Source organism: Nelumbo lutea, chromosome 3 (assembly GCF_056320005.1).
Source record: "Nelumbo lutea isolate HS-2025 chromosome 3, American lotus-T2T, whole genome shotgun sequence".
Classification (NCBI taxonomy): domain Eukaryota; kingdom Viridiplantae; phylum Streptophyta; class Magnoliopsida; order Proteales; family Nelumbonaceae; genus Nelumbo; species Nelumbo lutea.
Genome location: NC_142686.1, coordinates 62991728 through 63018821, shown reverse-complemented (window position 1 = coordinate 63018821; position 27094 = coordinate 62991728). Strand labels below are relative to the sequence as shown.

The following is a 27094-nucleotide window of genomic DNA, read 5'->3' as shown; positions in this document are numbered from 1 at the left end:
TTTGCACCTTTAATGGCGAATTAGTTGGCATTGTTATCAATGGGAGCATAGAATTAAATTCATTCGTGCACACTATCTATGGGAGTTTTGGGATTGACCCACGCATTGCCAAGATAGATTACACAATCTAGTGCGAGGAGAGTTGCACCCTAAGACTTCAGCACCAAAGCAACATATAGACACTTATTCAGTACAACAACACATCATCGAACATCACTGCCTCCTTCAATGAACCTATGATGGATGTGGATTGCTCGAATGATGGCATAGAACCCGACTCCGATGACGACCAGAGCATGCATATCTATATTGGATCAAATGGTAATTCTGATAGCGGTAGCCTGGCAGCAATGATGTGGCATGGTCTCATAACTAGAGTCAACCAAGTTTGAGAAGGGAGGTTCATTGCAAGCGATAGGTAACATGGGACACTATAGAAGCACATGCAAGGCTTCCATTGGGTAGGGGAAGTCCAATAGAGGTGAAAGTCTAGCGTGTAACGATTTCCCTTGATCTTTGCTTTTTTAGTTTGTTTTTCTATGCTTGTTTTGAAATAGTACCATACCTCAATGACCCATCTGCAGATGCTCTTGTGTTATTGGTTTGACTTGCTTGTCAAATGAAATTGCATGCACTTATCTCTTTCACATGTCAATGCTTGATAAAAAAATTGTTATATTTTAGGTGCTTACTAGTAATGAAATTGGTGACCACCAAACCCACACACTACTATTGCGAATGGCCCACTGAGCATCCTGACACCTTCTGGCCACCCATCGACAGGAAATGATGCTTCTACAAAAGCACAATTTCCCACTATTGGGCTTTCCTGTTAGCCCGAGGCATCTTCGCCTCCTGCGAGGATGTTTAGGGGACCTCACCCCACCCCATGGAGGTGGTATCGCCACCTATCTAACCCGTGCCCCCTTCAAGACAATGTGTTAGAAATGGAAAAACCACCCACTGACCGCTTCAGTGGATAAAAACATGTACCGTAGCTACCAACCCACACCTTTTGACTGCCTATCGGCCCAATGACCCGAATTGAAGGTGGGAAACGGTGCTTCTGCTAGTGTTTCCCATTGTCGGGCTTCACCCATTAGCCTGGGGCATCTCCACCCCCCACGAGGACATCCAAGGGACCTCACCCCACCCTGTGGAGGTGGTACCACCACCCATCTACCCCTGTGTTCCCTTTGGGTCAACATGTAAGAAATGGCAAAACCACCCACTGGCCACTTCGGCGAATATGGACTTGTACCATGGCCACCAAACCCTCACCCTCTTGTTGTCATTGGAACAATAAGCATCCCGACACCTTCCAACAGCCCATCAGCCTAATGACCCAGACTGGCGGTGGGAAATAGTGCTTCTGCAAAAGCATCATTTTCCAATGTTGGGCTTCCCTGTTAGCCCCAGGCATCTCCGCCTCCCAAAGTGACATACAGGGGACTTCACCCCACCTCGTTGAGGTGGTACCGTCACCCATCCCTTGCGAGATAACATGTTAGAAATGGAAAAACCACCCACTGGTCGCTCTTGCTAGTGTAGACGTGTCCTATGGTCATCAAACCCACACCCACCGGTTTCCATTGGTCCACCGAGCATCTTGACACCTTTTGGCCGCCCATTAGCCCAACGCCCCAAACCGACGGTGGGAAATAGTGGTTCTGCAAAAGCATTGTTTCCCACCATCAGACTTCCTTGTTTGTTCGGGGCGTCTTTGCCTCCTGCAGGGACATTACTCCACCCTGTGGAGGTGGTATCCCTGCCCATTGACCCCCGTGCCCCCTCTAAAATAGCATGCAAAAAATGGTAAAACCACCCACTGGTTGCTCCGACGGGTGCGGATGTATGTCGTGCCCACCAAACCCACACCCTCCTATTTGTTTAAAAGTATTTTACATTGATTTATACCAATACCTGTGGAGCAAATATTTGGTCACAAGTCATACCACACACATAATGGGGAAACAGTGCTCTGAAGATTAGGTAAAAAATATTTACATTTCTTTAATCCATTCAATTGTACATTTACATAGTTAGATATGCTCAATCGTTAGCTCTATACAATAATTTGCATTGTTAATATTTGTTCACATTGATTAGATGAGAGAAAGAGTAAAAAAGATTTTTAAGTAACCTTAGTATTTCACCATAATCACACCACACACATAATGGGGAAACATTGCTTTGAAGATAAGGTAAAAAATTTTACATTTCTTTAATCCATTCAACTATACATTTACATAGTTATATATGCTCTATACAATAATTTGCATTCTTAATATCTACTCACACTGGTTAGATGAGAGAAAGAAAAAATGGTTTTTAAGTCATCTTTGTATTTCACCATAATCACACCGTGTTATACAAAAAATGGTTTTTAATCTTCATAACATGTGCAAATCTTGGGATATGATTCTGGATGAGTTGTACCCCTATTTTCCACTTAATAACATAAATCATTCCCTATAGTAAATGTATCATATTTTAGTACTAATGAAATATATTTGTGTGTGCTAACACACATAATTCATATGTACTCATTGGATCAAAATTAAAATCCACACTCTGGACAAAGCACTCTATGTACTTCATCACAAACACACAACACTTGTTACCACTGCACAAAACAAAAATCAATTTTTTTACTAATTGATAATAACCATCACAAAAGTACCCTATCACCTAAGAATTCACTATATAACACGTATCCAATTTGTTTTGTGGCTGATTCCACGAATTCAAACGGCCAACTGGTGATCCCAACAACAAATGGTGCCAGTTTCTCTCTCAAACTTGCTTCCTACCATATAATGTGAAATCAAAAAGACACATTAGCAAACCAAATCCTTATCTTATACCCAATTAGTGGTGTAAAAATCAATTCGATGATACGTACCATGCTTCTTCCATAAGCTTAGTGGCAACTGCTGTTTAGGAATTGTAAGATTCGATTTTTTGGTGCAACATATCCACCACTAGTAGCTTCTATTGTGAGTCACCCGATAGTGGTATGAAAACCTTATCACAAATCAATATTTTTTTGGGTTTTATCCACTGATACAGAACATCATGGTGGGCATCCGAGAAATACAGTTGCATTACAAACACACAACATTGAGATTATATCACAAAATGCATCGCCAGACTGTGTGAATTTTAGCCACATTGCAAGCAACAACCCATACCGGTGTCATCGAAGAAATATAACATATCTTGATGGTGTTGGTAGGTCTTGCCATTAACAAGAACCCATATGCATCTATGACCTACACAACCAATCACATCAAATTAGAACAAGGGATTTTTATGGGTAGGACCACCTCAAAAACCAGATTGCCAATTATTCTTGTATGACATGCAACACCCCCTAAACCAAACCAATACCTCGTTGTAACCCACGCTTTCGAGTTGAAGAGGCGCAGCAAACAATTTGGGGTGAAAAACGCCACACCATCGCTCCATACTAATTGTTCACTGCCTTGAGAATAACCATTCATCAACCTCATTACACAAGAAAAAAATAATATAGACAAAATCCAATTTAAAGAAAATCAATTAAATGGACACAATCCAATATACAATCATGTGCACTTGCCCTCTCTTGGAGTTGTTCAAGAACTATTTCACAATTGCTATGTCCTTCTCTGAGAGCAAGTCCTTCATCTTAAAAGAAGTCCACAAAGATTGTGCATCCACAAACTGCAACACATAGTCCACTAGTCACTAAAATACTAAGCAACTCAGCCCTACACAACACCGAGACAACACCAACAGTTATCACTTCACCTTCCCTTTCACTGCTCTTTTGGACCTTACAATGATGGTTAACTCTTTCGCTACCTGCCCTTGTTGCCCAGGAGGTAGGTAAAGCGACACACTGCAACATTCTCTCCTTGACTAGGAAAACCTGTGTTTATATGTGGAGGCAATGAAGGGAGACACATTAACGATCTTGCAAGATGGGGCTACAATGCTAGTCCTTTTGGGAGATTGCTTTGCCCCTGTGGTGCCACCTGCAACTCCAACAGGCAGATCTGCATCATACTCGTCATCTTCTAGAATGCAAGTTGCCAGAACTATCAGCCCCTCACTAAATGATACTACATCCAGATCCAAACCATTATTTGTCAACATTGCATGAAGCCTTTTAACTTCATCACGAAGTACTTCGCTTTGCTTTCTCGTCGAGGCGTACTAGTTGGCCTTCGTACACAAAATTTGATATTCCATAGATTCAACACAAAATTTATAAAATCCATGTAAAATCAAGTTATGAGCTGGTTAACAAATCTTTACACAAGTAGTTTGTCAACTTATATATAACTCAAAACATGTATTCTATGCTAATAATACCTTTTGCCCCCTCCAACCCCACTCATGATCAGGGTCCTCTCTATCATAAAATGGTTCCTTACCCACGCTATGGCCCTCTGAATCCACAAACTACATATGAACACCAAAGTTTGACATCTTATATATAACTCAAAACATGTATGCTATGCTAATAATACTTTTTTCCCTCTCTGACCCCACTCGTGATCAGGGTCTTCTCTATCAGATAATGGTTCCTCACCCATGTTATGGCTCCCTGAATCCACAAACTACATAAGAACACCAAAGGTTAATTACTCTATATCAGCTTCCATCTACTTCGGTCACATAAAGGACTCCACGAAAAACAAAAATAATATCATTAGTTCAACTTACACAACCCTTTGATCGAACCTCCACTAAAGCCAGCTCCTCAATAATAGGGTTTAGAACCTCAAGAACCTCTGATGGGTTTACAAATCCATACGAGATCTTGGGTCTCCCCATAATTAAACAAATAAAAACCACAAACACCATAAGTAGAGGAACAAAAGTGAAAACCATTTCCGGCCTAGCTTCTTCAACAAATCAGCTCTCTTTAGCTTCCACTAGTATCCCATGTTTCACCACTTGAACAGACCAGGACTGGAATTGGGAACTAAAGGAGTGAAAAGTGTTATGTGCTTGTAAAGCCATGTCTACGAAAAACAAACAGCCAATAAGTGATGCTCAATTGAATGGGATTTACATAAATTATAAATATAAAAAAAATAATGAATACCATCCACACTAACCATCAATACAATGCTGCATCCAAATAGGCAGTCGCTAAACAAGGATGAGCCTCCTCTCAATCCAGAACCACAATGAGAAACAAATTGATCAAGACCATGAACCAGGTATTCATGTACACATTTACCCCAAGAATAATCACCGGTACGTTGTAAATCATCAGCGTATCCAACCCAGAAGGAGTTCACCCTCGAACTGCCTTGGGGAAACAAAACACGACCGAATAAGAACAAATTAATCAACTTCACCACCTCCTCAATGTGTTCCTCACTATCCAACAACACTATCTTTTTCAACCTATGCCACACCAGATCTAACTCTACAGAGGCAGAACAATTTTCATCCAAGCCAAAAATCCATGAACATCCTATTGGGAAGGCCTTCCGATAGGACAACTGTACTACCCGATAGGCCAAACCCCATTATCAATGCAACATCGGTCTCATAGAATTTCACAGTCCTTCCACCAATTGTAAAGCAATGGCTATTTGAGTCCCACGATGTCAGTAGATAGCTCAAGATCTATTTATTGGAGCCTTTGCTTGTGATCCAAACTATTCACCATCTCCCTAAAATGTTTGGTGGAGCACCTTATCCCAACTTTGGCACCTGACATTTTCTATCGGGAATTTAACACCCTTACGTTAGCATAAGAGACAATCCTCACATAGCGTACCATTTCAATTTCATATAAGCAATGACAGAAGTCAAATATCACTCAACAAAACCAAGAAATTAAGTCCCAATGGTAAACCATTTAATACAGGGTGCTCACCAAACAATTTGTTTGTACAGAGCAACAATAGTGTGATAGAATGCCTAATAGAGTGGAGCTATTCCGACTCCAATTCAATAGACAACACAACGGGCAATGGCAAATGCAAAGTAAAGCTCCCATATTAACACATTAAAGAATTGAATCCCCTCACAGCTAGTTCCTTACCACACTCAGAGCAATGGCACAGGGTATTGGAGGAGTAAATCCTACTATAATCGAGTTTCCTTCGATCATTGATGAAACAGAACTTCTACTGGATGGTGAATGCAGGGAGCTTTTGTGAAATCTTTCAATGTTCGAAATGGGTATATGGGGCCTTTGAGAAATCTTACAATGTTCAATACGAAGGGACGAAAGGAGCGAACAAATGTCTTTGATTTCTTTGTACGGTGAGTAAATCGAGCTTCCTTCAGCCGATGATGAAACGGGACCTCTACCGAACGACGAATGTAGGGAGCCTCTAAAAAATCTTTCGACGTTCGAAATGGGGAAGATAGTTGAAACTTTGGGAGAAGGGAGCTTCGAAATGTCTCCATTTTCTGTTTTTTATTTTTTTTTGCATCCAGGGGCATAATAGTAAAAACATTTCAACTTTTTGGCTAACGTGCGGGGGGTGGAGTTGAAAAAAAGTTCAGAATTGTTAGATGGGGGTGATGGGAGTTTCGAATTCCATACCAACCTCTTTGAGATTTCAATTTCTGAGGTGGAGTTTACTGAAAAAACCCCTAAATTTAATATATGAAAACAACAAATTTGCTTTTCTAATTTTCAACTTCAGAGAATTCATTCCAACTAGGGGGATTGATGTGGTAGCTAGGTTGATAGTTTAATATAGCTTTGGGATGACCCAAAGAATGTTAACTCTAAGCTCCTTTTATATTTTATAGGAACTACATATTTGGGAGCATTTTAATCATTAACAATTGTTGAGATTGGGCTGATAACACTTAGTTTTGTTCATATAGCTTAGTTATAGTTATTGGGCCCAAGGCCCATTAGTTTATGTTTTATTAAGAATGTCTTTTATGTGTTTTTAGTATTAGTTGACTTATTAAGGGCATACTTGTCATTGTAGTCTTTTTCTTTTGGATGAGTATATAAGTTAATGAAAGGGGTGGCCAGATTAATTTTTGGCTTTCTCCATTCCTTTCTATTTCTCTCTTCTTTGTAGAATTCTCTTTTCTCTTACCTTTCTTTCATAAGTAATAAAACAGATTGGAGTTTTGTAGTTTCTACTTAGTATCAAAGCATCTTTAGAGACTTTTTGAGCTATTCCATCATGCAGCCCTAGATCAACCAACTACATGATGAGGTAAAGAGCTGATTGAGGACTTCTATAGAGCCCAATTTTTGGATTTTTTTATGGATCTACAATCCCCTGTAGCAAGTTTATGGTTCATCACCAAAATCAGAAAGAACTGGAGAAAGGGAAGAATCCTGATTATAGTAGCACTCTTCAATTTTGACATAGGAAGGGGCACTCCTACATTTGGGGGTTACTTGGTGTTTTTTGGAGAGGGTGGTTCAAGTCCCATGTTTTTTTGGTAGTCTCTTGAGGATGTAGTAGCCTCTTTTTTTCCTTCTATCTGCTTCCACGGAGAAGGGAATCTTGGTGAAAGGGGCTTCTAGGGTACAAGGGAGGTGTTTGAGGTTTCTAAAGGCAATGATTTTTTTTTCCTTTCATCTTCAACTGATTTCCTAATTTGTTCTAGGAGTTATGGAGGGTTGTGGAGTTGAATATAATTCTACAAGTGAAATGAGACCATATGGATGGGGTGCTAGTGACCCCTTCAGGGTAAGGACCATCACTACAATGAAGTTGGATGGTAAAACTACTTAGAATGATCACAATATGAAAAGATAGCCATTGGAGCTCGTGGAAAATTGGGGTATGTCATTGGTGAAGATAAGAAACTTAAGACTAACTACTCCTGGTGGACTCAAGAGAACTACATGGTGATGACCTGGCTATGCAATTCCATGTTACCCCCTATAAGTAAAATCTTTCTATGGGCTAACACAACTAAGGAGATTTGGGATGGTGTAGCGGTAACTTATTCATAGAGTGAGAATGTTGCTAGAGCCTACTGATTGAGAAACTAGGTGATTGCTACTAGGCAGGGAGATATGTATGTTGCTATTTATTTTTCAGCCCTCAAAATGTCGTGGCGGAAAATAGATCATTTGGAGACTATGGCTTGGGAAAGCAGCAATGATGCAACAACTTATTAGAAGTTGGTAGAGAAGAATAGGGTTTTTGAGTTTCTAGCAGGTGGTGTTGGCAGAAGCGTGTCATTAACCACTTTGGAACACTAGTTTAGATATTTATAAACTTTTCCAATCCTCACATAACCTTAAACAATGTAGTACATGGTGGGGAAGGGGTCAAACCCGTAGAGAAGCAAGGGAAAAATTATTATTCCTCTTTCTTTCGGACAAATAAAAAGAAAATGGAATTGAGAATTGTAGAAAATATGAAAATAAAATTTATTAATGCTGAAATTAAAGGTTTGGAGTTAAACCAAACAATAATTAAAATTCAGAAATTAAAAGAGCATTGGAAGCAACAAAAGAAATAAATAAAAGTGATTCAAAATTCGGATCCAGTGGTAGTAGCTGTAGATTGGCCAGACAGCTTGCAGGAACCCCTCCTGACAAGTTTTGGCCATCTTTCCCTTCTTCAGCCCTCGAACCCCTCGAGACACCTTAGCCTTGAACCAGACGAATTCAGATCTACAAAACACACAAACAAATAGAAATTAAACATAAAAGATTGCTGAAATAAAAATAACATGAAAGAAAATAAAGAAAATAAAGGATGGTCAATCAGATCTAGTAGCGGTAGTTGCAGATTGGCTAGACTGCTTGCAGAAACCCTTTATGACAAGATCTGGGCGTCATTCCCTTCTACAACCGTTGAACTCCTCAAGAAACCATAGCCTTCTGAACTAGGTGAATTGACCAACCCCTTCTCTAGGGCCCTTGGGGTCCTTTTTATAGAGAATGGTGGATAAAATTGGGGTTAAAAAGAAAGAGGGGGGCGACAACTGAGTTTTTGCAGAAATATGGGCACCCTAGGGTTTAAAATGGAGGGTTAGGATTGTTCTAAGGTGATCCTAAGGCTGAAAAGAAAAGGAGAGGGCACCCAATATTACGTAGGGCTGAGATTTAATGGCTAATAACCCTGCATTTTGATGCCTTAAGGGCATCAATTCAAGGGTATTTTCTTCCTTAGAGTAGTCAAAATGCACCATTTTTCTAGTTAAAATCAATTATGTGACATTTGAGGGTCTCTATGCAAATTATGTAGAAAATTGGGAACTTTTCATGGTTGAAAAACAGTTTTTGGGAAGCTGGTGTGAAGTCCAGCTGAGAGAGGGGGTGTTTTTGTAAGGAATTGAGAACAGGAGGGCGCTTCCTATCTGCTAAACCCAGTTGGCGTCCATCCTACTGTATTACCATGCTCCCCTCTCATTAGCAAACCCTAGGGAGCCTTTTTAACATAATCTTTTCCCCTTAGCTAACCCTAACCACCCTAGATGTGAAATCTCCATCATCCGCTCCTAATCTCCACCATTCATTTTAGGGCTCTCCTTTGTAGCTTCTAAACCCTAGGGTGCTACCTATTCTGCTAATCCTCACCATTAAATCTCAACTATTCCCTCCATCTTATATACCAACCATTCAATCTAGGGCACCACATATTTTTTTAATCTTAACCCTTCAACCCTAAATGTTCTAATTCACACCCTCTATTTCTAGGCACCCAAATCTCAGCCCTACATAATATTGGGTGCCCTCTCCTTCAATTTTCAGCCATAGGATCACCCCAATACCATCTTAGCCATCCATTAGAAACACTAGGACATCCCTAACTTTGCTAAATCCCAACTGTCGTCCTCCATCTTTCTCCCTATTTCTAGTTGTGTCTACCATTTTCTATAAAAAGGGTCCTAGAGGCCCTGTAGAAGGGGTTGGTCAATTCACCCAAGAAAGAAGGAAGACTGATCTTGAGAAGTTCAAGGGTAGAGGAAGAGGAGGACGCCCAGGCAAGAGGAAGGGTTCCTACTTGTAGTTCGCCAACACCACTATTTCCACCTCTGGATTTGAATCCCAACCATTTTTTCTTCAGTCTTAGAATTACTTTATGTTCTTTAATTTCCAATTTAATTTTTCCTTCCTGCAAATTTATTTTTAATAGAGTTAATTTGTGCTTTATTTATTTTCTGCAGATCTGAAATTCGGCTAGGTAAGACGGAAGGCCTAGCTCGAGAAGTTCGAGGGTCAAAGGAGAGATCCGAAGACTACTACCTCTGATCGGATTCTCAGACATTTTTATTTCGTTCCTTTTATTTATTTATTTTTATGCACTTGTTATTCTCAGTACTGTTCGAATTTGGTTTTAATGAATTCCATTTTTTAATTGATTAATTTTATATTTTTGCAACTCCCCTTTGTGTTCTCTCTCCTAGATCAAAGTACGTAATTATTTTTCCCTTGCTTCCCTGTGGATACGACCCGTTCTCATCACTTTACTGCGTTAAAAGTTGTTTGAGAATCAGAATAAAATTATAAAATTTAAACTGGTGTTTCAAAGTGTTTAACAATGCGCTTCTGGACACACCAATGGCGAAAGGCTGAATAGTGAAGATTAGAAGTTATGTGGCTCCCTAGGATTAGAATGCTAAAAAGAGAGTGCCCTAGAATGGATGAAACGAATTAGTTAGAAGGTGTCCTAGGGTTTTCTAATGAGAGGGGAGCATGCTAATACAGTAGGAGGGGCGCCATTTTGGGTTTAGCAGATAGGAGGTGCCCTCCTGTGCTCAATTTTTCACAAAAACACCCCCTCTCTCAGTTGGACTTCACACCAGCTTCCCAAAAATTGCATTTCATCCTTAAAACTTCCCCAGTTTTCCATAGAATTTGTACAAAGAACCTTAGAAGTCACGATATTGAATTTAACTGGGAAAATGATACATTTTGACTATTCTAAGGTAAAAAATACCCCTGAAATGTTGCCTTTAAGGCATCAAACTACAGAGTTATCACACCTCCCAACTTGACCATAGCTAGTCCTTAGCGATGTAGCCTTAAAATTACACCGAGTATAGAGATCATTCCCACTACAAGATCATCCCTAACAAAATTAGCCAAGTATCCTGATTCTAGATTTCTCAAACTTTGTATAGATCAGTATTGGGCATAAGGGGTAAAACCATCTTGTTTTGAATATTACAGAAATTTGGCATAAAAATCTTATATACCCTTCCATTTGCATACTGTTTTGATAAGTTGATATTGGTTTTTGAAATCAGGCAAGTATTCTTCTTATCATTTTTGGCAGTGGATGTCTACCCCTGAACTTGATATGCACACTTATTTTTATTGCTATCTTCCAGCATTTGACGTGAATCTCAATACTTGACTTAGGTGAAGAGACCCGATTACTAAGTATTAGGTGATCATCTTTGGCATTCCCTTTTTCTTTTGATGCAAATCTCGACACTTGACTTAGATGAAGAGACCCGGTTACTAAGTCTAGGGTGTCAATTGTCATCTTTTTTCTCTTTTTTTTGAAACACTATTTAGGGTAGTCCACTTCTCTAACAATTTGAAGAATTTTTGTGTCTGATTTCTCAATATTTCTCTTCTTATCTTGGTAGGGGCAAATTTGAGAGTATTTTTCAATTTCTAAATGGTTTCGACAATATTCAAATAAGACCAATTTTGACTCCTATAACTTGTTGCCAATTTCAACAAAATTCAATATTCTTCTATCAGTTTCTTTAACTTTTTCTGTTTGGGAATATCTTTTAATGGAAAGAATATTTAAAATTTTTAGTGAAATTTTAATTCTACATATTTAAAGGCTTAGTTTCTCAATCATTTTTTTTTTCATTTTTTTTTTCTCTCTCTCTCTCTCTCTTTTCTCACCCCCAACTTAAGTGCCATTATCCCTAATGGCATGACTAGGATGTGCAAAGGACTTGGGCCAAAGGGAACAATCAATAGGGTTTTCCTAAGGGGTTTAAGGTCTGCCAACTGATCTCGAATCAAGAAAAGGAAAAGTCAAATCGAAAAAGCAGAAAACAGTAAAAACTACAGTGGGTTGCCTTCCAACCAGCGCTAAGTTTAACGCCTTCAGCCATACACATTCATTCACCTCCTTCATCTAAACTCTTAGACTCACTTTCTTGTTCATACAAACAGGGCTCAAACTGGGCTAACCAAGGGGCAGATAGGGTATCTAAAAGATCATCAACTACATCTATCTTGCACTCATGTTCCCCTAGATTTGGATACTTAGAGCCACTAAAAACATTTAATTGGACTTTTTGCTCCCCAAATGAAATGTCCATTTCTCCCGATTTACAATTGATATTTGCATTGGTCGTTGCTAGAAACGGACGTCCTAAGATTATCGGCTTATGGTTCAGTTCATCGGTTGGGGTCATGTCTAGGACAACAAAGTCTATGGGGAAATAACAATCCTATGTCCTGACAATGACGTCCTCGATAACATCTTGAGGATTTTTGACCGACTGACCAATGAGTTGCAAAATTATCGGGATGAGTTTTAACTCATCAATCCTGAGCCTTTCATAAATGATGGTTGGAAGCAGATTTATACTAGCCCCAAGATCTAAAAGGGCCCGTTCAAAGGTGATTCCAGAGATGACACAACTTATGAGAGGAGCACCCGAGTCTTTCATCTTCCGGGTAAGTTGGCTTAGGAGGACTACACTAACATTTGCTGAGAGCATAACTTTTTGTGGGGCCAATCGTTGCTTCCTCTTTTGAGTGCATAGCTCTTTCAAAAACTTGGCGTAGGCTAGGACATGTTGGATCACATCAAGGAGAGTGATGTTAATGTGGAATTGTTTCAATAGCTCCCTGATCTCCTCGTTGCAAATCTCTTTCTTTTCTCGCAATGGCCCAGCTGTGAGTGCGGTTGAAAAGGGGACTACAGGTTGGTTCACTATGGGCTCTTCTTTTAAAGTTTCCTTTCCTCCTTCTCCCCCCCCCCCCCCCAACTTAGGGTCTTGCTCATTTTCTTCTTCTTCAACTTTCCTTTTCTCATATGGGTCTTCTAAAATCCTCCCACTCCTTAAGGTTGTAATAGCTTTGGCATTTTCGAACTGATGGTTCTTAGGAGGTGGGGGAATTTTTTGTGGAGGGAAACCCAGTGTCTGATTTTTAGGATTTGCAATCGGTTGACTCGGTAATTTCCCTACTTCTCTCATCGTATTGGCTTCGACTAACTGTCCTACTTGGCTCTCAAATCTAGCAATGGATTGCTGCTGAGTTAGGATTAGTTGCTAAAGCTACATGAATTGGTCATCCACTATATGGGTCTGAGGTGATTGTGGCTAAGCCTGATACAGTTGGGCCTTGGTTCCTAGGGTACATCTACTGGAATTGACTCTACACTTGTGGCCTCTGAAATTGCTCAGCCATGGAGTTAGATGGATGGTGTTGTTGGGACTGTGTGTAGGTTTGACATGATTGAGCCAGTTGAGTCACAGGATAATCATTATACTCCTAGTAAGTTTGGTCTTCAGACCATTGAGAGTGCACATCTGGTAGGGGGTTTCTTGGGCTTGGGCTCTACAAGTGAAGTTGGGCTGATTTTCCCACACAGGGTTATATGGACAAAAGAACGGGTTTGCATTGGGTTGAAAAAATCCGTTGCCTACACGCACTTGGTTTGGAATGATTGGTTGACATGGGCCCGTCGTAGGGCACTGGCTTACATGATGGGCCGAGGTTGCACAGATGGAACATGTTCAGTAGGATGACAAGGTTGGGTATGGGCCACTTTGTTGACGAATTGCAAGGACTTGATCAAGTCTTTGGGCCATCCCATTAATCTTTATCCAGTTGTTGAAACACATGGTTCCAATTTATTTGCGGCTCAGGTTGGAAATAGTTTCTCATTCCATAAACTCCAGCCATTGAATTCATTTTATTTTATTTTATTTTAACCCCCCTTTTTTCTTCTTTATTTAATTTTGAATTTTAATTTCAAATTTAGATTTTGAAATTTAAATTCTACAATTTAAACTCAAATTTGATTTTTTTTTTAAATTTTAAATTTTCTCTTTTTTAATTTTTTTATTAAATTTGAAATTTAAAATTTAAATTTTTGAAATTTAGATTTTAAAACTTAAATTCCTAAAATTTAAATTTAAGTTTTAACAAAAAATGTAAGAAATTCAAACACACGACCTATGGGCTGACCTAAGTTTTCCTAAAATAGTGGTTCAACCAATGTGAATCCTCTTAGGTTCACTTGGAATTACACCACTTCCTTTGGTTAGCCAGGTAAGAGGTGGGGATGTGGGAGGCTCCCCTTGCTCTTGCAAGGACCTAATTAAGTAACCACAAAACCCAATTAGGCTTAGTCGTTTAACTGCTTTCCTTAGACACCAACCGCCGGTTATGGAAAGTAATTACAAGTTACCCTAAGATTCAACATACTTTTGAACTAAATGCAAGGCTCCCTAAAGGATCTTACTATCTGATGGTGCGCAATCTGGTCACTCCTAGCTGGCACTTGCGTGGCTCCTGAAAGGTACCTGAGATGGAGAAGAAGAAGAATCCCCGGGGGCTTGCCCGGTAGGAACACTCCGACGCTTAAGTTATTATTCTGTGGAAGAAGCAAGCAGAGGATCAAGGCTAAGAGTGCAGATAGCGCGAGTGATAGAAGTTACCTTTGTTCTTTGAGAGTAGGCTCCTTATAACAGAATTCCGTTGCATCAGGCCCATTGGCCTCTGACAGGGCAGGTATAACCATCACTATCAGCCTGCCTCAGCCGTTATAGGCAGGGCTGAGGTGGCACGCGCGGGGCCGTCATTCTAGGGTACGTGCCTGTCAGGTATAAGGCACCCTCTAAAGGTGGCAGGCACCACACTGTCTGACGAGGGACGTGGTTGCTGTCCCCAGATTTGTCGGGTACGGTGGTCGGGCAGGAGATCTTCTTGCGATATGCCAAATTGCTCTTTAGCGAGTTACCCTGTGCCGGGCTATCCTACAAGCAGCGAGCTGCCTGTGGCAAACTATGCCGAGCGGATCGGGGTGTTCCCGTCTGGGAGTAGCCTGAGATCCACTGGGAGGAGCTCGGGTATTATGAAAGGTCAGGGGGCCCCGAGCTCAGAGGTAGCTCGGGGTGCTAAGCGGCTCCCAGTGAGTAGCCTATTCCACCGAGTTGTCGGGCTGAACTCGGTGGGACCTTCCCTCCAAGTTGTGGCTGCGCTTGCTGTGCTATCACGCTGAGTCATCGCTTGAGCAAGGTCACGCCCATGTGTACCTGTGTACGAGGTCGGGCCAAATCACCCTCCATCAATTGCCCCCCACTCCCTCTGTTGGTGGTGTTGACCCAGCGCGGGGAGTTCATGTTGCACCGGGTGGATTTGGCTTCAGTGCTCATGCCACTTTGTCACGCGTTTCACCCAGCTGGACCGGTCTAGTTTCCGACTCAGTCAAAAGGAACTTGGGTCGCGTTCAGTTTACGCGCAGACGTCACGCGGTTTGGACTTTGCAGATGCCAAAAAATGCGCTAAATTAATTTCCCCTCGAGGAAACCGTAGCCGGTTTTTTTGAGAGCCGTTGGATCGTCTCCATCTTGACCGTTAACGCTCGGGTGCAGCAGCTATAAATAGTGGGGAATCCTTGGTCATTTCTTCGCCACAAAGTCCCCAACGTCAGTGTTGAGCTCGCGTTTGAGGTTCCCAGCTCGGGTCTTCTAGCTTGGTTTGTTCCCCTAGTTCAGTTCACATTTCCTGTGGTGAGTCTCCGAGCTTCTTTTTCTTTTCTGAATATTCTTTCCTTTTCGCCTTGTGATGTCGTCTAGCATAGATAGCCTCATCGACGAGCCCGAGGTGGGCAGGGTGGCTCTTCTGCTGCCCATCCGTCTGATTTACGAGCGGCTTCGGGTCATCTGGCGCCCACCTCCCACCGAGGTCAGGTGCCAGATCAGTTCGGCCCTTCCACTATGACTTTGGAGAGACTCCAGGACCTCATACAGAGGTTCAACCTTCCTGGGGAGTACTCTTACAGTCTTCCTACTGGCAGCTTTCCATGGAAGCACGGTCCCGACGAGATCGTGGTCTTTAAGGAGCAACTGGTTGCCGGGCTCCGACTTCCTCTTCATCCCCTGATCGGTGCACTTTAACATCACTTTGGACCAACTTCACTCGAATTCCATACGGAATGTGGTTGGGACCATCTCTCTTTGCTTCAACCGTTCCCTCTCTATTGACCTAGACGTCCTTAGTACTATCTTGGCCATAAAGAAGAGTGCTTCGGGTACTCTCCCTGGGCATAGACGGGCTTATTACCTATCTTCCCGTCTAGGTTTTAAACTCATGCATAAGCTCCTAAGTAAAGTCCCGGCCTGGAAGCTGGACTACTTCGTAGTTCGGAGCAGCACGCGGTGGCCCTTCCCTACTGACTGGAGGGTGGCCGTTCAAGACCCCGGTGTCATCCTCGATGGGAAGACCAAGAAGGAACTCTAGTCGTGGAATCAGCTCGGGTTGAATTACAAGGACTTCACAGTCGAGGAGAAGCTCATCCAGGCCGGCTTGAGCCCGGGTAGGTTTTTCTTCACTTCGGCTTTTTGTCCACATATTTACTTTGGGATTACTAACGCCGAGCTTCACTGCAGGTCCCATGGGAGGCAGAGAAAATTGACAGTTAGAGGCTCTTCTTCCAAATGAAGAGAAAGAAGTGCGTAGCCAATAGGGCATGCGTTGAGCCACCGCGGGCCTCTGCCGAGGCTCAGCCTCCACAGGCTCCGGCTCCGGAGCCCGAGCTCCCTTGTACTCGACCCATCATCAACTTGGAGGGGGACACGATGTCTCAGGGTCCTGAGATAGCAGCAGAGCCCACTGCTGAGTCTGCCGAGACCGTTGCTGGGGGTGATACAGGAGCCACCCCTGAGGCACGCCCTGCAGAGGCTACAGCTGGGGCCTGCTCTACTGATATCACCGCCGAGGCTTCCGAGGAGTCTGCCCATGCAGCGGAGGTGACCGTGTCTAGCTCGGAGAGCCAGGGGGGTGAAAGTATTCTGAACCCCCAGTGCAGTGTTCAGAAGAGTAAGGAGACTGCTTATCCGGAGGAGGTCACCGAATGGGCTGATCTCACTCCCGGTCAGCTCGGTGCCTGAGCTGCCACACATACCATGGTGGTGAGTTCTTCGTAAAGGATTCCCTTCTCCCCCTTCTTCCCTTTTCTCTCTCTCTCTCTCTCTTTTTTAACTGGTCTTGTCTTTTTTGTAGGTGAACTCTACCGTGCGTGCCTTATACTTCCAGTCCGATCGGCACCTGAGACTGGCTTTGGAAGCCGAAAAGTCATCTCGTGCAACCCATACTGAACTGAGGGCAGCTCGTGGTCAGGTCCACCGCCTACAAAATGACGCATCAGCTCAAAAGAGCTTTATTGAGGTGCTGTTGGCGAAGAAAAACGAGTTGTCCCGCGACAAGGATAGACTGAGGGCCGAAGTGAATGGGTTTAAGGTCGTCCAAGAAGCTTTGAGGCTCAAGGTGGACAGTCTCAAGGTAGACTGGGATTGTCTCAGGGCAGAGTGGGATGCCCTGAAGCTCGAGGTGTAGGGCCTCAAGGAGGTGAAAGGGAAGTTAGAGCACGAGGTGGAGTTCCTCTGAGCTGACATCAAGGATAAGACAAAAATCTTTGAGGATGCCCTTCAGGAGACCAACGTTCAAGCTGTCATCAATTACATCCAGTCGTCGAAGTTTGATAACGTGATTACCGAGCCCTACCGCAAAGGCTTCAAGCTCAGCCGATGGCTGATTTGGCACCTATACCCCGATCTGGACACAAGTGCCATCACCACTTCCCGGATCACCGATGACATAGTGCGTCAGTCGGCGGATGATCCTGACTCTGAGGACGAAGGTGCCGGCGATGAAGCAGAGGCTGCTGGCCCGGTTACTGCCCTCGAGGAGGTCCCTGGAAAAGACAACGAGCCTCCAAAATAGATCAGTCCTTGTATTTACAAGCTTAATCTTCTCTTTTTCTTTTTCTTGTAACAAAACCTCTTGTAGTGAAATTTTCATAATAAAAGATTCACTTTGCTAAAGACTTGTGCAATTTTCTTTACTTGCTGAAGTTATTATTTTATCCTGAACTGTTAGGCTATCAGGCTAATTACCCAAAGTGAGGGTTCCTCAACTATCGTGACCCCGAACTGTATTCCAATACTTATTAGGGGTAGCCTTATGTACACCGAGGTGAGTAACATAGTAGGGTACATGCCCGACCTGTCTGCACCCGGGTTAGGATGTTATTAGTTGTTCTTAACGTGTTCAACTTGTTGCATGCCGGGGTGGGCTATACGTCACAAGGTTCGTACCTAAACTACCTGCGCCTTAGGCATTACAAGTACTTAGCCTATGCCGATGAGGCGACTAGGCCTTATATAGTGCTGAGGTCTTTCATTAGCTCGACATTTTAGCCCTTAGGCTGGAGGAGCGGCTTATAGTCCGTTCTTTTAGAGTTCACCTGTGCCGAAGAGGCGATAGGGTCTTATAGTGTCGAGACCATGTTAGCTCGACATTTTGGCCCTTAGGCTCTGGGAGTGGCTCGTAGCCTACTCAGTTGTTACAGATAGTATTGTCTTAAGTTGACAATATTCCATGCCCGAGGTACTTGTTTCCCCTCGAGGGTCTCAAGCTCGTATGTTCCTTCCCCGAGCACTCATTTCACTCGGTAAGGTCATTCTCAGTTGGACCCAAGCTTGCCAGCGCCAGGCTCAGGTACCATAACTTTACGAAGGACCAAGTCGCCAACGCGGAGGTTCTGCTTCTTGACCCTGGTGTTATAGTACCGAGCTACTCTCTGCTGGTAAATTGCGGTCCTGATGTACGCGAGGTCCCTTACTTCATCGAGTAGATCGAGGTTGGTACGTAGCTCATCTTCGTTCGTCTGGTCACTGTGTGCTTCCAGTCGTAGCGTAGGTACTTCGATCTCTGTGGGGATAACTGCTTCGGTGCCATAGGTGAGGTTAAAGGGAGTTTCTCCTGTGGCAGTCTTCTCCGTGGTTCGGTAAGCCCAGAGGATGCTAGGTAGCTCATCTGCCTGCAACCCTTTAGCTCGGTCCAACTGTGCCTTCAGTCCGCGGAAGATGGCTTTGTTTGTGACTTTTGCCTGACCGTTTGCTTAAGGGTGTGCGGCTGAAGAAAAATTCTGTCGGATACCCATGTCTTGGCACCAGTTATGGAATTTGATGTCCTCGAACTGCTTGTCGTTGTCAGAAATTAGTACCTGAGGTAACCCGAAGCAGCACACAATGTTCTTCCAAAAGAAGTTTTGGACGTTTTGGGTTGTGATCGTTACAAGAGGTTCAGCTTCTACCCACTTTATGAAGTAATCCACTGCTATTACTAAGAATTTCCTCTGGCCTGCTGCTGGCAGGAATGGTCCAAGTATGTCAATGCCCCACTGTGCGAAAGGCCACGGGCTGGTGAGATACTTGAAGTCGGCAGCAGGTTGGTGGTGGATATTGGTGTGCTTCTGGCATTTGTCACATTTTCTAACAAGCTCAATGGCATCTACCTTCATTGTTGGCCAATAATACCCCTATCGAAGTGACTTTTGGGCGAGGGCCCTGCCCCCCAAGTGTCTGCCACACAGACCCTCATGAGTGTCATGGAGTATGAGCTCGGCTTCGGTAGGTCGGAAGCAACGCAGGTAGGGGAGCGTGTAGGATCTCCGGTACAACGGTTCGTCTATTATGACGTATTTGGCTGCCTAACACTCTACCCTTCTGGCCGCATTGCAATATGCAGGGAGGGTCCCGTGTAGCAAGAAGCTCGCGAGCGGGTCAATCCAGCTCGGCTCTGCTTGAACGATGGGAGCGACCTCCTCTACCCCCCCGAGAATGCTAGGCCGAGGTAGGTCCTCTATGTACACGGTTCTCATGGTGATATCGTTGGAGCTGGCTAACCTAGACAGGGTGTCGGCCTTAGCATTCTTTGACCTCGGGATTCTCCTAATGAAGTGTGACTGGAAGTTGAGCAGGGCCTCTCTGACTTTGGCTAAGTAGGCGACCATGGTTGGCTCACGAGCTTCGTATTCGCCAGTGACTTGGTTGACCACAAGTTGAGAGTCGCTACAGATAACGTTGTGCTTGGATTTTACTTCTCTGGCTAGAGCTAGTCCAGCTATCAACGTCTCGTATTCCGCTTCATTGTTGGATGCTGCAAACTCGAAGCGTAGCACGTACTCCAATTTTGTGCCACTTGGGACGTGCAGAACTATTCTGGCTCCGCTGCCCTGTTGGTTCGAGGAGCCATCTACGTAAAGGAACCAAGGCTCCTCATCCCATTTCGCGCTTGGCCTAACTAGGAGAGATGCCACACTGGCTGCTACCTCACGGGGCTCGGACTCAACCGGCCTAGGAGCTTCGGGCTCACCCGAACTGGGGACCTCGTGCTCAACCGGCCTGGGAACTTCGGAGCTGAATGTGCACTCGACAATGAAATCTGCTAGGGCTTGAGCCTTAATAGCAGTTCGTACTGGAGGTCGTACTCGCTGAGCTTTACGGCCCACTTTGTTAATCGACCAGAGACCTCGGGCTTAAGTAAGACTTGCCTCAGAGGTTTGTCGGTGAGGACGATAACAGTATGAGCCTAGAAGTACGGGCGGAGCTTCCGAGCTACGATTACTAGTGCGTATGCTAGTTTTTCTATCTCTGGATATCTCGTCTCTACTCCCTATAATACTTTACTAACATAATAGATGAGTCGTTGGACCCGATCTACTTCCTTTATTAGTACCGAACTGACCACTTCGTCGCTTGCCGAGAGGTACAGTTCTAAAACATCGCCCTCCTCGGGTCGGGTTAAGATCAGCACACTAATGAGGTATTTCTTGAGCTCATCAAATGCGAGCTAGAAGTCTTGGGTGAAGGGGTAGGAAATCCATCACATGGACGCCCAAAGATTGCGGAATAAGGGGGCGAATTTCAAAAATTTTTCTCTCCCTTCAACTGGGAATCGAATTCCCTATTTAGAAAATCATATTTTCAATGATCATTCTTGAACCATAAACTGAACCAGATCTGAACCAAAAAGGAGTAGGGAGGGATAATACCTGATACAGAGAAGTAGTATCTCCCAATGGAGGTGTTCATGCCCAAGGAATGATTCAAAATCTGCTCCCACTGAAGATGGCGCAGTGCAGTGTGGAGCAGAATCAACAGTGTTCTTCCAAAAGAACTTGACCCTTCTCAATAATCACTTGGACGGTTTGTGAATACAACTCCCACCAATCTTTTCTCCAAAAGATTGGTATCAAGATCCAATCTTGATTTTCTCAAGAACTGGAGATCGAACTACTGGAGGCGGCGGCTGCAGGAAGGAGGTGGCAAGAGAGTATTTGCAGGGTGCAGAATTCTCTCTTCTAGTAATCTCAGCTCTGAAGAAAAGGATCTGTGGATTGCATGTCTAAAGGCTGCCGCCCCCTTCTCATTTTATAGACTGAAATGGATCAGCTCCTAATACCATTAGGAGTTGCTAACCTAAATCATATTTGGATTAGAAGTCCCTTTAAGTGATAAGGGATAACCCTTATCTTATCTGTAGATGAGATCAGCCATCTCCTAATCTGATTAGGAGGCTTTCAGATCTAAATCTTATTTTGATCTTGGACTCTCTAAGTGGATAGGGTCTAAGCCCAATCCTATCAGCTGATCCATCTCAGAATTCGTCCCTTTAAATGACTAATCAAATTAGCCCAGTTCAAAATGGGCTTAAGGCCCATTTAAGGTTATGTATTCATTTAGCCTTCTAAACTGCTGCCCAGTTGGGCTTCCTTGTATGGTGTGGGATCCAAACATTGATCTACACATCAGCAACATGGGTTTAGCCCAGCCTTTGTTACAAGGCCTGGCTGAATACACTGTTATGGACAGTGCACCCCCTGAAACCCATCAGATGGGCTCTATGGGCCCAACACTTACCCTAAGTGGTCCCTGGGCCAAGCCACCTTGTAACACCCAGGGACTGTGGGCAGATGCAAGATTAGCCCATCAGGTATTATCCTCAATGATCTTACACTTAACCTCTCAGCCCATAATGATCATACACTGCCCGACAAAAGATGACCTCTCCCTCGGCTGCAAGGAACAATGTTGCACTCTCTGCTTATATGGATCCCAGGAATTAAAACCTTTTTGCAAACATTTCAAAATCATATATATATACTTTTATATCTCATATAAAATATATTTTGCAAAACAAATCTCAACGATTGAAATCGGCTGCCGGCAGTTTTGGTTTCCATCAGCGAGAGTGCATCCCCGATCATTACCTTTGTCCGACAAAGGGGCTGATCCTGTCACTATGATCACCCACTCATATGAATTCTTAGACTGTCCCAACATACCCAGGTTTTGACCCCCGCTAAGGATCTCACTGATTGGTACATCAAAGATAGCCTAATCCAACACCCAGTGCAGTATCATAATCGAGTCTAGGGGTCGGGTGTAACTTTCCAGTTTTGCCCATCAATCTCCAAGGTCCAGGGCAATACTGGGAATCTGGTCTAGTTCAAAGATTCAATTAATCCTACACTGTATGTGCCTAGGGTCTCACCCCGGTAGCTGAGACAAGCCACCCCAACCGACTTGGTGGCACCACAATGTCAGCCTTATCAGGATAGGTCTCCCCAGACCGACCCACTGGCTCTGAACATTCTAAACTAACATGAGTCTCATTAAGTGTCCAATTTAAGGGTATTACATAGAAACATACCAAGGGAACATGAATCAAATATGTACTTTTATTCATTTACAATAAACTCATAAAGTACATCATTTTGATTGAAGCTAAAGGCATACAAAACTGTCTAACATTGGGTCCATTCGAACCCTTTGCTCTTAAATGCCTTAAAAAATTGCAGACAGCAGTCCACCGACTTGGACATGAAGTGGCTAAGGGAGGCTACGTGGCCATTCAACCTCTGAACCTCCTTCAACTTCCGGGGTGGTCTCATATCTAAGATGGCCTTAACCTTATCCGAGTTGGCGTCAATGTCGCACCGGTTAACGATGTATCCTAGTAATTTACCCGAGGTAACACCGAAGATACACTTGTTTGTATTCAATTTCATGTTAAATCGTCTCAGAATTTGGAAAACAGAATGCAAGTCTTGTATTAATTCGTGTGAGAATTGAGTTTTGACGACCATGTCGTCTACATAACACTTTATTTTTCTACCAATTAATGGCTCAAACAATTTATTTACAAGCCTTTGAAAGGTTGCCCCTGCGTTTTTGAACCCGAAGGGCATAACCTTGTAACAATACAGATCGAACTCTATGATGAAGGTAGTATTTTCTTCGTCTGTCGGGTCCATCTTGATTTGGTTATAGCCTGAATAGGTGTCTAAGAAACTTAGCAACTCATGCCTTGAGGTCACGTCCACCAAGCGGTCGATTCTGGGGAGTGGGAAGCAGTCTTTTGGGCAGTCTCGGTTTAGGTCGGTGTAGTCGATGCACATGCGCCACTTTCCGTTAGCCTTCTTTACCAGAACGGGGTTGGCTACCCAGCTCGGGTAATGGACTTCTCTTATGAAGTCAGCTGCGAGGAGCTTCACGACCTCCTTGTCGACCGTTTTCCATCACTCCGGGACTAAGTTGTGTTTCTTCTATTTAACGGGCCTAACTACAGGATCAATATTAAGCTTGTGAGTTATAAGGTCAGGGTCTATATTGGGCATCTCTGCTGCAAACCATGAAAAAATATCTAAGTTTTGAAGTAAGAAACTTACCAGTTTGGATCGTAGAGGTTCTTGGACGGAAGCACCGATCTGAAGCATCCAAGCTGGGTCTACTGCTGAAGCCAGAACATCGACTGTTTCTTCCGCGGGTGCAGCTCGTTCCTCGCCTTGCTCTGTAGGCCGCTCCAGTTCGAGGTCATTGGCCACCTTGGTCTTTCCCTTTAGGGCGGCGACATAGCACTTGCAGGACTCGAGCTAGTCGCCCTGCGCTACCCCCACACCGAAGTTTGTAGGGCACTTCATTGCCAAATGATAAGTGAAGACCACCGCCCGTAGGACATGGGTGATCGGCCGACCTATTATGGCGTTGTATGGGGAGGGGGTCGCGACCACCAAGAAGTCATGGTTGAGTCTGACTACGCAGGGCCATGTGCCGACTTCCACAGGTATTGTCACTTTCCCAATGGGCCTGACTTCTTCTCCGCTGAAGCCCACCAAAGGAGTGTTCGGGGCCTCAAGTCACTTCCTTGCAACTGAAGCTAGTTGAACGCGGCTTTGAAGAGAATATCTGCCGAGCTACCTGAGTTAACAAGGACGCGCCTGACCTCAAAGTCATTGATCCTTAGCTTTATGACAAGCGCGTCATCGGGGGGGGGGGGGGGTAGTGGACCCCTCACGCATCGTCCTCCGTGAAGAAGATTGATTCTTCTATCTTCGACCGCTTCAGAGGATTTTGTTCTTCCCTGGCAGCTTCGCGAACTGACGTCCGAGCTGCTGCTGAGGTACAACCTACAACGATCGAGCCTCCCACTATCACGTGGATGGTGCCCCGAACCGGCCTCTTTTCTAGAGGTTGCCTCTGTGACTGTTCGGCCGGCCTGCTGCTGGACTTGGTCGGCCTGTAGTCGGCCTCCCACTATCCTTAAATATCCGCGACAGATGAGCTCCTCTATCTCGTCGTGGAGGTTCTTACAATTTTCGGTACTGTGACCATGATCTCTATGAAAACTACAATACAAATTCTTATTTCTCTCATTGGGATTCCCTCTCAGGCGGGGAGGCCACTTCACATACAGAGCGTCCTTGATTACCATAAGGATTTCGGCCCGCTTCACATTCAGTGGGGTGTAATCAGTTCGGTCTGCTACAGGGACTCGAAATGACTGACCTAGCTTTGCCCCCCGAGCTACATCCTTTTTCTTTCGGTTGTCCCCTTGGCTGGAAGGCTCTCCTCTTTTCCTCTTCTCAGGTGTTCCCTCGCCCTTCTGGTTGATCTCTTCCTCCGTGGCTATAAATCTGTCCACAAGCTTAAGTAATTCGGTTATAGTCGCCGATTGGTTGACGACCATGTGTCATTTTAATTCTTTATGCGTCACGCCCTTCTTGGATGCTGCAAGGCGTACGATGAGGTCCAGGCGTGGTATCTGCATGCATGCATTGTTGAACCGCTTGATATAGCCCCGGATGGACTCTCCCTCTCTCTGTACTATGTTGAGGAGGCTTTCTTCAGTTCGCGGACACCGCTTACTGGTGATGAAGTGGAACGTGAAGGCTTGCACGAACTGCGCCCAACTTCTTATCGGTCAGGGTGTCAGGTTCCGTTACCATCTGCTGGCCACTCCTCTGAAAGTGGTGGAGAAGGCCACGCACATGCGAGACTCACTGGCCCTCGCCAAATGCATCTGTGACTGGAAGGTGTCTACATGGTCATTTGGGTCAAACGACCCATCATACTTGTCGAGAGGGGGGAGCTTGAAGTCCTTAGGCATTGGAACAGCCAGGAGCTCGGGAGACAGGGGGGATGGAACTGAAAGGAGGGGAGCCTTAACTTGGACCGAGCTTACCTCTTCTCTGCCTCCGAGTTCGACCAGGTTGTGGGTGGTAGATTGGCGAGCTCGGCGGTGGCATCTCTACTTCTTGGTGGGCTCCGCATTTGTGCTGCTCACCTCCGTGATATCAGGAATGGTTTGCGCAGGAAGTAGCTCAGGCCACTGGTGATGGCTGCGGACAGAGGGATCCTGCTTGGAGTCTGAAGCCAGGATCTCAAACCGGTTGTCCAGAAGTGGGGTTTCGAACTTTGACTGCCAAGGTGATGTAGACCTAGCGAGCTGGGGTCCTCTCGACCTGACCGCCCGCGATGAGACCGGAGTGGCCAGTCTTTCTTGTTTGCCGTGGGAGGAGGCTTGGCGCTTAGGGGGGTTTGGGAGGCTTCTCCTTGGCAAGAAGGGCATTCATCCTAGCGGCGAGACCTAGCTCGCTGTGAGGCTGGGTGCCGAGGAGGGAGCTATGGCTGAAGCTGAGGCTGAGGTGGCTAAGGGAATTGTTGCTAGTAGTGGTACTGGGAGATGTGGTGCAGCACTTGTTGTTGGTAAAGTTGGTGTTGCTAGAGCTGCTGCACTTGGGCTTGCATGGCCCGCATGCATTGCATCAAATCATCGAGTTGGTTTTGGTTGGTCACCAGAGGGATGACAGTCGGTTCAGCAAAGGTTGTTTCAACAGAGGAAGGAAGGGGAACACCCACAAGCGTCGTTGCTCACGGCACGTTCAGGCTGGGGACTCCGTTCACCGAGAGGGGAATGGTGTACTGTCGAATGCAAACCGTGGGAACCTAGGGTTGTTTCCTGGCGTTATCCATCTCCATGCTACGTCCGGTGTTGCTTGAAGAAGCCATGGGTGCTAAGTTTTCAGAGAAGAAAAAACCGTGAAGGTTTAGAGGAAGGCTTTTAGAAGCGTTTTTCACAAACGACACCAAATGATGGTGCGCAATCCGATCACTCCTAGCTAGCACTTGCGTGGCTTCTGAAAGGTATCTGAGATGGAGAAGAAGAATCCCTGGGGCCTTGCCTAGTGGGAACACTCCAACATTTAAGTTAGTATTCTATGGAAGAAGCAAAGAGAGGATCAAGGCTAAGAGTGCAGATGGCGCGAGTGATAGAAGTTACCTCTGTTCTTTGAGAGTAGGCTCCTTATAACAGAATTCTGTTGCATCAGGCCCACTGGCCTCTAACAGGGCAGGTATAACCGCCACTGTCAGCCTGCCGCAGCCGTTACAGGTAGGGCTGAGGTGGCACGTGCAGGGCCGTCATTGCAGGGTACATGCCTGTCAGGTGTAAGGCACCCTCTAAAGGTGGCAGACACGACACTGTCTGACGAGGGACGTGGTTGTTGTCCCCAGATTTGTTGGGTACGGTGGTCAGGCAGGAGATCTTCCTATGATATGCCGAACTGCTCTTTAGTTTGTTACCCTGTGCCGGGCTATCTCGCAAGTGGCGAGCTACCTGTGGCAAGCTATGTCAAGCTGTCTGGCCCGAGGTGTCTTCACCTCGGGGTATCTTGTGGCGGACCGGGATGTTCCTGTCTGGGAGTGGCCTGAGATCCACTGGGAGGAGCTCGGGTATTAGGAAAGGTCAAGGGGCCCCAAGCTCGGAGGTAGCTCAGGGTGCCTTAGCCTCGAGGAGGAG

General features: G+C 44.7%; 1 long non-coding RNA gene across 2 annotated transcripts; it reads right to left on the bottom strand.

Annotated features, from left to right (window-relative positions):
* Positions 1-2438: 2438 nt before the first annotated feature.
* On the bottom strand, positions 2439-6411 carry LOC148865306 (uncharacterized). 2 transcript variants are annotated; one of them, XR_016109396.1, is made up of 4 exons: positions 6056-6411; positions 3394-3487; positions 2906-3275; positions 2439-2809 (listed from the first exon to the last, which is right to left on the bottom strand). It is a non-coding gene; the product is annotated as an uncharacterized LOC148865306 (long non-coding RNA). The 2 variants fall into 2 exon arrangements; XR_016109395.1 differs by having other exon boundaries at positions 3394-3483; positions 6056-6406.
* Between the last annotated feature and the right edge of the window lie 20683 nt (positions 6412-27094).